This window comes from Schistocerca gregaria, chromosome 8, assembly GCF_023897955.1.
Source record: "Schistocerca gregaria isolate iqSchGreg1 chromosome 8, iqSchGreg1.2, whole genome shotgun sequence".
NCBI lineage: Eukaryota > Metazoa > Arthropoda > Insecta > Orthoptera > Acrididae > Schistocerca > Schistocerca gregaria.
Window position 1 is genome coordinate 127,636,206 of NC_064927.1, and position 11,438 is coordinate 127,647,643.

The following is an 11,438-nucleotide window of genomic DNA, read 5'->3' on the forward strand; positions in this document are numbered from 1 at the left end:
GATGAACTGTGGTATCGTGTTGAAGCTGCATGGACAGCTGTACCTGTACACGCCATCCAAGTTCTGTTTGACTCAATGCCCAGGCGTATCAAGGCCGTTATTACGGCCAGAGGTGGTTGCTCTGGGTACTGATTTCTCAGGATCTATGCACCCAAATTGCGTGAAAATATAATCACATATCAGCTCTAGTATAATATAATTGTCCAATGAATACCCGTTTATCATCTGCATTTCTTCTTGGTGTAGCAATTTTAATGGCCAGTAGTGTAATTAATTTGAATAATCTGATCCTCAATATTTCATGTGCTACGGTCAGTGTCTTTACACGTCATGTGGATGTGTGCAGGACGACTGCGTAGATCGAACCCGCAGCGCTGTCATTGCCCTCTTGGACAAATCATTAATTAATTCCAACTATAAGTACTGTAAGTACTAACTACAGTTACCTTTTCGACCTCTATACATTAAGTCGCACTAGAGCTCATGTGGACTCCCCTCTGCTGAATTAAGTGCAAGTGCACAAAACTAATGCTCTGCTACTACCTCATTTCAAAATGGTTCAAATGGCTCTAAGTTCTACGGGACCTTAACATCTGAGGTCATCAGTCCCTTAGACTTACAACTACTTAAACCGAACTAACCTAAGGACGTCTCACACAACCATGCCCGACGCAGGATTTTAACCTGCGACCATAGCAGCACCGGACTGAAGCGCCTAGAACCGATCGTCAACAACGTACCTCATTTCAGTTTCGCTGCACAATAGCTGCACTATAACTACGTAAGATCGCTTGCTGTTATTTTGTTAGAATCATTACGAATAGAACATAATAAATCCATCGAAAGGCATAAAGACTGAAGTTAAATCTATGTTAAGAAAGTTTCAGCATTGATGAGTGTGCATTTTGTGATAGGCTTTGGTGATACTGATACTCAAGGATCAAGTTAAATTCATTTGCACTACACAACTCAGAGCAATATTCTTCGGATTTAGATTTTTAAAAAATACACCAGGACAATATTATTTATTTACAATTAATAGAGATAATATTTTACGTGGTAGGGCGACGCAGTCTGACATCGATTGTACTTTGCCTCGCTCGCTCTGCATGTGGCGTGGTTCTGCCATTGTGTGTTACACTCTTCCAGTCCACGAAGAAAAATATGGGGCAGAGACATAAGAATAGCATTGGTTTGTATATCTATATATCCTTGCGGCATATCTCCTAATTCGTCCTGATACTTACTTCTCGCGCTTACTTCATTAGCTTGGAATAGGCCTCAGTTGTGCGTTCTCTGCTTCATCCATAAAAGCCTAACAAAAGCCGAGCAGGCCAGAATTTAATATATATTGCCAGGCACGATCATAAAAAGCCGGACACCTGGCAAACCAACTCGTACAGAGTCAAATGGTTTTGGGAAATCAAGATATATTTCCACTTCCTGACTTTTACGATCCATGGCTTTCATAATGTCAAGTGAGAAAAGTGCAAGGTGGGTTTCACATGGTCGATGTTTTCGGAAACCATGCTGGTAGGAATGAAGGAGGTCGTTCTGTCCGAGATGTCTCATTTATCCGTCTCTTGTTTGGTATGTTGTCTCTTTGGATATCAGTGAATGGAATTTTGTTCTCTCTGTTAGTAGTGAGCGCAGTTACCGTGAGAAGACTGGAATCTGCTGGTCTCGTGTTACCATCAACGACTGCTTACCACGGTAAAATAATCTGAAAAACTCGACCACTATTGCTTCAAGTGTTTTTATCACAGTCTTCAGCACCAACACTGGATTGTGCTGCTCTCAATGCTAGTCCATCGTACGCAAGTTTCATCCTCTCTGCAAATGCACCCGTCTTCGCTCAGGCCGAAAAGACAGTAGTACTGTCAACAGTAACAGTAAAATATTTAACACTAATGTGTAACAGTGCAATATTTCACCTCACTCCATACTTAATTTCATTACCAAATAAACTGTACCTTGATGTTCCAGTATGTGTCCTAGTTTTTCTTATAATGTTCTTCTCTCCCCCGGTTCCATTCACAATCTATTCATTAGGTATCCAGTCTACATCTACATCTACCTGGCTACTCTATAAATCACACTTAAGTGCCTGGCAGAGGGTTCAGCGAACCACCTTCACAATAATTCTCTATTGTTCAGCTAACGAACAGCACACATCTTTCCGTCTGAGCTCTGATTTGTCCTATTTTATTATGATGATCGTTTCTCCCTACGTAGATCGGCGTCAAAAAAATATCTTCACATTCGGAGAAGAAAGTTGGTGATTGAAATTTCGTGAGAAGGTCACGCCGCAACGAGAAACGCCTTCGTTTTAATGATGTCCACTCCAAATCCTGTGTCTTGTCTGTGACACTGACCCCTATTTCTCGATAATACAAAACGTCATGCCCTTCTCTGAACTTTCCCGAAGTACTCCGTTAATCCTATATGTTAAGGATTCCACACTACGCAGCAGTGTTGCAAAAAGAGGACGGACGAGCGTAGTGTAGGCAGTCTCCTTAGTAAATCTGCTGCATCTTCTAAGTGTTCTACGAATAAAATGCACTCTTTGGTTCGCCATATCCGCAACATTTTCTATGTGATCTTTCCAATTTAAGTTGTTCGTAATAGAAATTCCTAGGTATTTAGTTGAATTTACGGCCTTTAAATCTGATTGATTTATCGTGTAACCGAAATTTAACGGATTCCTTTTAGCTCTCATGATGATGAGCTCAAATGTTTCATTATTTAGAGTCAATTGCTAATTTTCGCACCATACAGAAATCCTTTCTAAATAGTTTTGCTATTTCTTTTGAACTTCTGATGACTTTGCTAGACGACAAACGACGGTATCATCTGCAAACAACCTAAGACGGCTGGTCAGATTGTCTCCTAAATCGTTTATATAGATATGGAACAGCAGAAGGCCTATAACACTACCCTGCGGAACGCCAGAAATCACTAGTGTTTTACTCGATGACTTCCGTCAGTTACTACGAATTGTGACCTCTGATAGGAAATGACAAATCCACTCGCATAAATGAGACGATATTCCACAAGCACGCGGTTTGGTTAGAAGCCGCTTGTGAGGGACGGTGTCAAAAGCGTTATGGAAATCTGGTAATATGGAATCGATTGGAAATCCGTTGTTAATAGCACTCGACGCTCCGTGTGAGTAAAGAACTTGTTCTGCTTCACAAGGACGCGTTTTCTAAATCCGTGTTGACTGTGTGTCAATAGACCGTCCTCTTCGAGGTAATCACCAGTATAACCATCAGCGTTAGTCTGTGACACCACACTTGTAAAGCGTCTTAGTTGTAGTTCTTATCCTGTACATTTCACTCTACAGGGCTACACTGAAGATAAACGCTTTCAGAGATAGCTTCGTCACACTGAATTTTTGTTTATATGGACCTCTTCTAAGAGAAGATGTTGTCCTTATTTCTGGTATACGTATTATATCCTATTTACTTCTGCCGTTATCTGTTATTCTGCTACATATGCAGCGAATCATGTCAGCCACTTTTGCTTTACATGTGTAAGGTAAAATTCAAGTTAAGAAAGTGTAAACATATGTCGTTATGGATTCGGGGATAGTTGCAATTTAGAATCACTTTGCGACCCAAGAAACAGTTTCTTGTTCTACGGATAACCTACGGAACAGAGATTGTGTTGCAGGAAGTCAGTGAGAAGAACTCAGGGGGACTTAAAAGGAGCAGTGGACCAACGCCGGAAGAGGAAGTGCGTCCAAATGAAAGAATTGCGACAGGTCGTCGAACGGCAAGGAATTATTACTTTAATGAGAGGTGGAAAAAATGATGCCTTGGAGAAATTTCGGAGGTCAGAGAGGAATTCGCATAACCTAGGAGATACTTTGTGACGTTCCTGGTAGCGTTGGTTGAGGTGTCTTACTTCTCTGTTGCGTCGCGCTCTTAACGTATCTGCGTGTGATAAAAGCAGCCGGATGTGTGCAGTTCTTGCTGCGAGGCATGACAGCTGTTTACCAGGTCTGTGGAGCAATGTGTAAGAGCACCTGACGTTGATGAGTCAGATATCTGCGAGGCGGTGAGCCACTAGCGAAGTTTCCCGGAAGAATTACAAAGAAACCGCACGGCACAGAGGTTCGTCGGCGTTTGAAGAAAACCGCCATCGTGAAATAATGTTATTATTAACGTTATTTTCGTCTATAAACGGCTACAGGACCACTGAGAACAATGTTGAAAGGATTCAAATAAATTAATCCTCATTATTATTTGCAAATAACCCCCTTAAGACTACACAAAGTACTTAGAGGTGCGCACTTGCCTCTCTTCCTTTGTGACTATATTTCTTTCATTCTTTTGCTGTGGGCTTCCTTTCTCGCCAGACCAAGTTGCTACAGTCTTCTTCTTTGGTTTCTCCTCCTGGCAACTTGCGATTTGTGAATTGTGGACCTGAAGATTTAACGGTTGTGGACATCCGTTGGAATGGAGTAATTCTTGCCAATTTCAGATGAGTTTTGATTCGCCAACTCATTTCATCGTGTCCCTTTCGTGTTTGCTCATGTTGTCAATAAAAATCCACTGTTTGTTTTGTAAGTCTGTTGGTTCAAATGGCTCTGAGCGCTATGGGACTTAACATCTGAGGTCATCAGTCCCCTAGAACTTAGAACTACTTAAACATAACTAACCTTAGGTCATCACAAACATCCATGCTCGAGGCAGGATTCGAACCTGCGACCGTAGCGGTCGCGCGGTTCCAGACTGTAGCACCTAGAACCGCTCGGCCACTACGGCCGGCCTGTATGTTGTGAATAGTAATTAGTGGTCCTGTAGCACTTAGGCAGCAGGAGCAGATACAGAGATCACAATGTAGTAGACATGAAGAGTATACTGAAGAGATTAGTCAGGAAGAATCAATACGCGATGAGGTGGGACACAGAAGCACTAAGGAATGACGAGGTACGCTTGAAGTTCTCTAAGGCTATGGATACAGCAATGAGGAATAGCTCAGATGGCTGTAGAGTTGAAGAGAAATGGACATCTCTCAGAACAGCAATCACAGAAGTTGGTACAGACAAGGTAACTGCGAAAAAACCATGCGTAACAGAAGAAATACTTCAGTTGATCGATAATCAGGAACATTCAAGAATTCAGAAATACATTTCGCTGAGGAATAAAATTAATAGAAAATGCAGGGAGGCTAAGCTGCATGAAAAATGTGAAGAAATCGAAAACGAAATGATTGTCGGAAGGACTGACTCAGCATATAGGAAAGTCAAAACAGCCTTCGGTGAACTTAAAAGCAAAGGTGGTAACATTAAGAGTGCAACGAGAATTCCACTGTTAAATGCAGAGGAGAGAAGAACAGGTGGAAAGAATACATTGAGAAGCTCTATGAGGGAAAAGATTTGTCTGGTGTGATAGAAGAAAAAACAGGAGCCGATTTAGAGGAGACAGGGGATCCAGTATTAGAATCAGTATTTAAGATAGATTTGGAGGATTGAGGAATAAATAAGGTAGAAGGGATCGCTAATGTTCTATCAGAATTTCTAAAGTTAATGGGAGAAGTGGCAACAAAGCCAGTATACACGTTGGTGTGTAGAATGTATGAATCTGGGAACATATCATCTGACTTTCGAAAAAATGTCATCCACACAATTCCGAAGCAAGATCCGACTGGTGCGAGAATTATCACGTAGTCAGCTTAACAGCTCATGCATCCATGATGCTAACAAGAATTATATACAGAAGAATGGAAAAGAAAATTGAGGATTTGTTAGATGACGATCAGTTTGGCTGTAGGTAAGGTAAAGGCACCAGAGAGGTAATTCTGACGTGTTGTTTGATAATGGAAGCAAGACTCAGGGAAAACACACAAAGACACAAAAAAAATGGTTCAAATGGCTCTAAGCACTATGGGACTTAACATCTGTGGTCATCAGTCCCCTAGAACTTAGAACTACTTAAACCTAACTAACCTAAGGACATCACACGCATCCATGCCCGAGGCAGGATTCGAACCTGCGACCGCAGCAGTCGCGCGGTTCCGGACTGAGCGCCTATAACCGCTAGACCACCGCGGCCGGCACAAAGACACATTCATACGATTTGTCGACCTGAGAAAAGCGTCCGACAATGTAAAATGATGCAAGATGTTCGAAATTCTGAGAAAAATAAGGATAAGCTATGTGGAGAGACGGGTAATGTACAATATGTACAAGAGCTAAGAAGGAATAATAAGAGCAGACGACCAAGAACGACGTGCTCGGATTAAAAAGGGTGTAAGACAAGGACGTACTCTTTCGGCCCTATCGTTCAACCTGTATATCGAAGAAGCAATGACAGAAGTAAAAGAAAGGTCCAGGAGCAGAATTAAAATTTAAGGTGAAAGAATACCAATGGTACGAATCGCTAATGACATTGCTATACTGCGTGAAAGTGAAGAAGAATACAGGATGTGCTGAATCGATGAATGAGTAGAGAACATGGACTTAGAGTAAATCGAAGAAAGACGAAAGTAATGAGAAGTAGCAGAAACGAGAAGAGCGAGAAACTTAACATCAGCACTGGAGATCACGAAGTATATGAAGTTAAGGAATTCTACTACCTAGGCAGCAAAATAACCCATGACACACGGAGCAAGAAGGACATCAAAAGCAGACTAGCACTGGCAAAAAGGGCATTCCTGGCCAAGAGAAGTCTACTAATATCAAATACCGGCCTTAATTTGAGGAAGAAATTTCTGAGAATGTACGTCCGGAGCACGACATTGTATGGTAGTGGACCGTGGACTATGGGAAAACCGGAGCAGAAGAGAATCGACGCATTTGAGGTGTAGTGCTACAGTTGAATGTTGAAAATTAGGTGGACTGATAGGGTAAGGAATGAGGAGGTTCTGGGCAGAATTGGAGAGGAAAGAAATATGGGGAAAGCTTTTACAAGGGGAAGGGACAGGATGATAGGACATCTATTTAATAAACCGGGGAATGATTTCCACGATACTAGAAGCAGCTATGGAGGGCAAACAGCGTAGAGGAAGACTGGAATACATCCAGCAAATAGTTGATCACTTAGGTTGGCACAGGAGAGGAATGAGGAATTCGTGGCGGGCCGCATCAAACCATTCAGAAGACTAATGACTCAAAGAAAAAAAAAGGTGCTTCCTTTGGACTCATCCGCAGCTGCTTTTAGGTGCGAACATTTCTCTGCGTGAAGAGCGGTGTGCTGTTTTTCTGTGTATTTACTTATCGCAACCTTCTGTGTATTAGAAAGCGTTGTTTTTCCAGGTTCTTATCAAGTCATATCTGTGAATGACAAATAGCGACGAAGACGTACTGCATCCCCATATACCTCTTTGGTTTATTCTCTTCTTTCCATCCAGATGGAAGAAATCTGGAACGACAGCTGATGTACACTCGTTGTGGAGAAAAATGAACTTATTTGCGACTGATTGCTGAATATAGGACGCCAACTGAGATACATTTGTTGTGGAGAATAAAGAGTTAATCTAAGGGTGATTGCTGAATTCCTTTTCCTTTTTGATGAACTAATTATTCTATTTATTATGGTACCCACTTGACGTAGGTGTATTAAATGTTGTTCATTAATCTCAACCGATTTCTAAGCTCTCTCATTACCATGCACACATGATACCATCGGCATAGTGTGCAGCTGCAAAGTGCAGTATATTATTTCACACTCATATATCACTATCCTTGGTTTGTAATGGAATGTGGGAGAGAGGCATGACACAATTGATGGTATGGGAGTGTGTCGTGAATTGTGCCTGTGTTGCTCAATCGGTAAGATCATTGTGAGATTCCGGGTTCGGGTTCCGGTACGGTATGCAGCTTTAGTCCACAAGGAAATTTACTTGCTTTGTGTCTATCTCTGACGAGAAGCGATAATCAATCTATGATGATTTTCGTATTGTTATAAAGACTCAGAATCACTCGGTTAGCCACCATTCATTGACGAACTTTAGTAACGTACTACCAGTCTGAAGGTAAAAATAATTACTCGTAAGGAGGAGTAGTCATTTATGACAACACATGGGTATGTGGAGGAAATACAGTTCTTCTGGAGAACATTCCCATGTTACGTCTCCGTATGGATATATTCGTTAGTCATAAGCATTGCTACAAACAGTAGTCGTACACGACACGTCCACATTCGTGTGGTCCATGGAGGAACATGTAACAAAAATAAATGATAGAAACAAAGGTGGGAAGGAGAAAAGGAAGATAAGAATGTGATACGATATACTACTGAGGAAATTTCAACGCAGAATAGGAACTCTCAGAACATAAAGCAGTTGGTGGCAGGAGAGAGATAAGGCAGTTTAACTTTGAGCAGAAATCATTTATGATTAAACAAATAGTTAAAAGAGCTATGAAAATATCAGCAATTGGCAAAAATCCAAAAGTGATTTGCTGCAGGATTCAGATACAGCTGTAGAGCTAGTGTTACAAAGTTAGCACCGAGCGAGGTGGCGCAGTGGTTAGCACACTGGACTCGCATTCGGGAGGACGACGGTTCAATCCCGTCTCCTGCCATCCTGATTTAGGTTTTCCGTGATTTCCCTAAATCTTTTCAGGCAAATGCCGGGATGGTTCCTTTGAAAGGGCACGGCCGATTTCCTTCCCAATCCTTCCCTAACCCGAGCTTGCGCTCCGTCTCTGATGACCTCGTTGTCGACGGGACGTTAAACACTAATCACCACCAGCAAAGTTAGCGGAATAAAGGACGGATGATTCGGTGATGTCTTGTGCTACGATAAAAGTAAAATTCTGAAGAAAAGCGGATTTCAACGTAAGTGTGTATGCTATCCATGTAAGTTTATGTCACTGTAGAGAATAATTGCATTCAAAATATGCAACATTTGCGTGGCAATTCGTCTTATTAATATACTGCAACCATCTGGTGATGAACGTTCAGTTCTGAACCTGAAATGGCAAGGAATAGTAAAAATTATTTAAATACACAATCTAGTTAGAGGCTGGAAGCTGTTTGATTAGTCATTTTAAATTGCGACCGCGGTACTCTCAACGCATGTCATCTGTTGTTAAAATAACTTTGCTACTCAAAATTATTTAGTGTAGATTGCACTTATACATAGAAATAGGGAAGATTAATCTTTAGGCAGGCTTCAGGGTAGGCACAGGAATGAGAAATGTCTTAGCAGGGGTATGCTAGAAAGGTCTAAAAGCTTCGCAGATTGTAATGAAAGCTACGTTTGCGTAATTCACGAAAAACTTCGAGAATTATTAATGACTATGGTGTCGTCATAGCGCCTTTCATTCTTTACGTAGATTTTTTTCTATTGTTCAAGAAACAGATATGTGAACAGAATAAGTGAATAAAGAATGACTTGAGATTGGAAAATAACTTATACACGGCTATAGTTGTTTTAACTTTGTCTTCTCAGTGTGTGTGTGTGCTGAACAGATTGTCGGAGAAGTTGGGATGTACGACGAAGAAACGGAGGTAAAGACACAAAGAAACATTTACAGTAAACTTCGTTATGCTGATAGTTCTAAACTTTCGCAGAGAGCTACTGAAGTGGTTAAGCATCTTGTACTACGCGCTGAAAAGTACACACCAAAATGAGTTTGCAGCTGAAAGAATGAGAAGGCTAAAAACTTGCGGAAAGATTAATCGCTAGCTAAGATAGAGGCGTAAATGCAGTCTTATGGGCATCGGGCAGGTGTGTAGAGTCGACAGCGGTGAACACTTCCCCTTCACACATCGGCTTCACCCCATTCCAAACTCAACGTAACGTCAATCACACGTCGTGCTTTTCAGCCAGCCACACTACAGTACACACTGCCCGAGTCAGTCTCTTTCTCGATTTATGTCTCCTTCTCGATTTATCCTTACGTGAAATTCTTTTACCATTACACATATCAAATACTGAACACTATGCATAGTAAATTTTAAATAAAAAAAATCTTTTGTATGAGAATATTTTGAGTTTGTGAAACAATTTTCTTACGCACAGAATAAAAATATAAAACTAATTAATTAAAAACTGAAGAATGTCATAAAAGTGTTAATATCTAATTCTGTACAGCAAGACAAAAAGGAATAAATAAACAATTTCAAAGGAGGACTGAAGTCTTAATATTCACGTAAAAATGTAAATGGCTAACGAATGTATTTGCTTAGTGATCTAAATTCTTCTTACTGAAATGGTTTATTGACGTTGTTATATATGCAGTTAGGTCCATTATTCTAGAAAAATCAATATTTAGTTTTCATATATCCACAACACACTAAGACGATTGTTTGAAAAACACTGGGAATATGATAAAGATATCTATCTATCGTCGATTTTCAACGTGCATATGACAGCATCCACAGGAATAGCCTATACAATGCAATGCCTGACATCAGAATCCCTGAGAAGCTAGTGAGAATGGTACAAGCTTGTATGGAAGGGTCAAAGGCAGCAGTACGTTTACGAGTAACCACATCAGAAACATTCGAGATTGAGACAGGCCTTACACAAGGCGATGCTCTCTCATGAGTTCTGTTCAATGTCAATAAAAGAGTGTAGGCAACAGGAGTGAGCTGGAGTAGAGATGGACGGTAACTTCAGTTATCTCGCATATGTAGATAACTTAGTACTACTAAGCGAATCAAAGAACGAGTTGAAAGAAACGTACCAGAAAATGGACAATTATGTACAGAAGGTAGGGCTCAAAGTGAATCGAGACAAAACAGAGTTCATTCAATTAGAAAGAAAACAAGAGCAAGAAGAATTTCTTGAGATAGATGGCAAGAGCTTCAAGAGAGGACACCAATTCAAATACTTAGGATCTTGGTTTGCCACGGACAACAACATAAAAATGGACATCAAGGAAAGAATAGCAGTGGGAATGAATTGCATGCATTCCCTCAGAGAGACGCTCAACTCTAACCCGATCTCAGTGAACATTAAGATGACAATCTACAACACAGTGATATGCCCAGTATTAATGTACGGTTCAGAAACATCGAGCATGAATAAGTGAGAAAGGGAAAAAACTGTTAATATTTGAAAGAAGAGCAATGCGAAAGATATGGGGACCAGTTTTAGATAACGGAGATTGGAGGAGGAGGAAAAACGAGGAAATCTACCTTCTGATGCGACAACCATTTATCCTAGAGAAGATAAAGAGCAAAAGAATACAATGGTTTGGCCATGTAGCCCGTATGCCAGATGGAAGGCAGGCGAAGATGGAACTAGCGGGGAAACCAAACACTAAACGCCCCATTGGATGACCAAGGTAGCGCTGGATGGACGACCCGGCGAAGGACCTAGCAGCCCTAGGAATTGAAGACACCTGGAGGAACCGGGCACAAAACAGGAAGAAATGGAGGAGGCAGTTTGTTGAAGCAGCGTATGGTCTGCAAGGCCTGTGATCGCTGAATATCTATCATATCCGCATCTTCATCTGTATTTAGCGGTTCATTGTA

At 41.0% G+C, this 11,438-nt stretch overlaps 1 non-coding gene across 1 annotated transcript; it reads left to right on the forward strand.

Moving 5' to 3' along the window:
- The first annotated feature begins 8,460 nt into the window (after positions 1-8,460).
- On the forward strand, positions 8,461-8,533 carry Trnaa-cgc (transfer RNA alanine (anticodon CGC)). The gene has a single exon. It is a non-coding gene; the product is annotated as a tRNA-Ala (tRNA).
- The last annotated feature ends 2,905 nt before the right edge of the window (positions 8,534-11,438 follow it).